The sequence below is a fragment of the Panthera onca genome, chromosome X (assembly GCF_046562875.1).
Source record: "Panthera onca isolate mPanOnc1 chromosome X, mPanOnc1 haplotype 2, whole genome shotgun sequence".
Lineage (NCBI taxonomy): Eukaryota > Metazoa > Chordata > Mammalia > Carnivora > Felidae > Panthera > Panthera onca.
Genome location: NC_138357.1, coordinates 60,608,646 through 60,611,879, shown reverse-complemented (window position 1 = coordinate 60,611,879; position 3,234 = coordinate 60,608,646). Strand labels below are relative to the sequence as shown.

The following is a 3,234-nucleotide window of genomic DNA, read 5'->3' as shown; positions in this document are numbered from 1 at the left end:
CATTCCATGTTCATGGGTTGGAGGAACAAACATTGTTAAAATGTTGATACTACCCAAAGCAATCTACACATTCAATGCAATCCCAATCAAAATACTACCAGCATTCTCAAAGGTAGAAAAAACAATCTTAAAATTTGTATGGAACCAGAAAACACACTGAATAGCCAAAGTAATATTGAAAAAGAAAACCAAAGCTGGAGGCATCACAGCCCCAGATTTAACCTTTATCACTTAGTATAATATTCTGTAGAGCCATCTATGTTGTTGCAAAAGCAAGATTTCATTTTTTAAGGCTGATTAATATTCAATTGTGTATATATACCACTTTTTTATAATTTAAATTTTATTGGTTGTTCTAAGGATCACTACACAAATTTCAATTTGTACACAATTCTTAACATATATACTGAAAACCTAAAAGGTCACGTAGCTGCAATTGTTTTGTGAAAGTTATTCCAGTGGCAATCCTGCTTAAAATTTGGAGGCAAATTTTTCTTAACAGTAAATAAATTACCAATATCTTAAACGTTGATACACTGTAACATTGTTAAGTCCCATTATTTCACCATTAATAAAATATACATTACATATCCAAATTTTCAATCTTATGTAGCACATTGACAAAGTTACTAGATAAACTGGACTACCACTACAAAGATGTTATGGAGTGCACAAAATTCTGCCAGGGAGAGCCGAGATCAAGGAGTGGTTTTCCTCAGGAAACAATCCTACCAAGAACAAATGGGAATAGTAGTTATTTAAAATGTTCAAGACATATTAAATGCATGACTGACTCCAGATTTCCATTTAGTAATGCTTTGTATTATAGGATATAAAAACTATCCCATCCAGGGATGCTTTTTCCAGGATATAACAACTATCAAGTTGAGTGTCTGACTCTTGGTTGTAGTTCAGGTTATGATCTCACAGTTCATGGGTTCGAGCCCCACATCTGGCTCTGTGCTGACAGTGTGGATCTGCCACTCTGCTGTTCATGCTCTCTCTGTCTCTGTCAAAAATAAATAAATAAACCTTTTAAAAAAACCTATCCCATGTATGGAATGTTCAGCTGACAGCCAAGATAATCAAAGCCTCCCATATTCACTATACTGCTATTTTCTTGTTGTACCAAAAAGTAAACAACCATACAATTATTTCACTTCTTAAAAAAAAAAAACATTTACACTTAAAAAGTAGTATGAATGAGATTCCTTCCTTCTTAAAAATGTTTATAGAGCTACTAAAAAACTTGCATTTACAAAATAGTTGAAAAAAATATTCCTCTGGATTGTACGAGAAAGGAGACAGGGAGCACTGATAAGACATGGTATATGATATTAATCAAACTTGGCTTCTTTCTCTCCTGCTTCATCAGAGGCTGGACTCGCCTCATTTTTAGTTTCTCCATTTTCTGCATGTAAGTCTTCTTTTATTTCTTGGTTAGCCACTTCAACCTGTTCTCCCTTTGGTCCCCCTTTCCACTTTGTTTCCACCTTCTTTGTCTGAAGATTTATCCCTTCCTGCCACTTGTTTTGGCTTTGTTTCCACTTTTCAGGAGACGGGTTTGTCTCACAACGTCCCCACTCTCGTCTTGGGCTCCTCCTTTGCCACCCCCTCAGTGGAGATGAACTTTCTTTTAGGTATCATGGCAAAGTGGCTGGTGTGTGCTGGGTGCCTGAGGGTCAACGGGGTGCTGAGAGCCTTCATGAAGTTGGGCTCTATACTGCTTTTCTTTTACCCTTTCAACTATGGATGGACACTTAACTTGTTTCCATATCATGACTATTATAAGTAATGCTACAATAAACATAGAGTTACATGTATCTTTTAGAATTAACTTTTCGTGAGTTCTTTTTGGCAAATACCCAATAGTGGAATTATTGGAATATACAGTATTTTTAGTTTTAATTTTTGAGGAATCTTTATACTGTTTTCCACAATGACTCTACCAATTTGCATTCCCACCAACAGTGCACAAGGGTTCTTTTTTCTCCACATCCAAACCAACACTTGTTATTTCTTGTCATTTTCACTTTAGCCATTCTAACTCACATGAGGTGATATCTCATTGTGTTTTCTAAATGTTTATTTTTTTTAGAGAGAGAGAGAGAGAGAGAGAGAACACACAGGGGAGGGGCAGAGAGAGAGGGAGACAGAGGATCTGAAGCAAGGTCTGTGCTGACAGCAGAGAGCCTGATGCGGGGCTCAAACTCACAAACTGAGAGATCACGACCAGAGCGAAAGTTGGACACTTAACCAACTGAGACCCCCCAGGCGCCCCTCTGTGTGGTTTTGACTTGCCCTTCCCTGATGAGGATGACTGATGTTGACAATCATTTCATGTGTCAGTTACCCATCTGTATGTCTTCTTTGGGAAAAGATCTATTCAGAATTTCTTCCCAGGTTTTAATCAGATTAAGTTTGTGGTGTTGCATTGCATAAGTTCTTTATATATTTTGGATACTGACCCCTTATTGGATATATCATTTGCACATACCTTCTCCCATTCAGTAACTTGTCTTTTTGTTTTGTTGATGGTTTCCTTTGCTGTGAAAAGCTTTTTATTTTGATATAGTTCCAATAATTTAATTTTGCTTTTGTTTCTCTTGTCTTAGGAAACATATCTTAAAAAATGTTGCCATGGCTAATGTCAAAGAAACTACTGCTTGTATTCATTTTTAGAATTTCTATAGTTTTGGGTGTCACATTTAGGTCTTTAATCCATCTTGAATTTATTTTTGTGTATGGTGTTAGAAAGTAATCAAATTCCATTCTACTTCCATCCAATTACATATATGTAGTTGGACTGTTTTCCCAACATCTTTTCATTGAAAATACTTTATTTTTACCATTCTATATTCTTGCCTCCTTTGTCAGATTAATTGACCATATAACTGTAGATTTATTTCTAAGGTCTCTATTCTGTTTCAGTGATCCATGTGTCTATTTTTGTGCCAGTAACATACTGTTTTGATGACTACAGATTTTAAAAATCTCTCAAAAAATTGGGCTTAGTGTGAAAATTCCATATAATGGCCATATAAAAATAAAAATACAGTTTACATCATGCTCAATTTTGAAAAGTTGAGAATTTTTTTCCTAAGATCAGGAAAAAGACTCGGATATCCACACTCACCACTTTTATTCAGTGTAGTACTGGAAGTCCTAGCCACAGCAATCAGACAAGAAACAAAAATAAGAAACATTCAGTTGTCTAAATAAAAAGTTAAAATT

At 35.4% G+C, this 3,234-nt stretch overlaps 1 pseudogene; it reads right to left on the bottom strand.

The window, feature by feature from the left end:
• Nucleotides 1-1,332: 1,332 nt before the first annotated feature.
• Nucleotides 1,333-1,647, bottom strand: LOC145713761 (non-histone chromosomal protein HMG-14 pseudogene; annotated as a pseudogene).
• Between the last annotated feature and the right edge of the window lie 1,587 nt (nucleotides 1,648-3,234).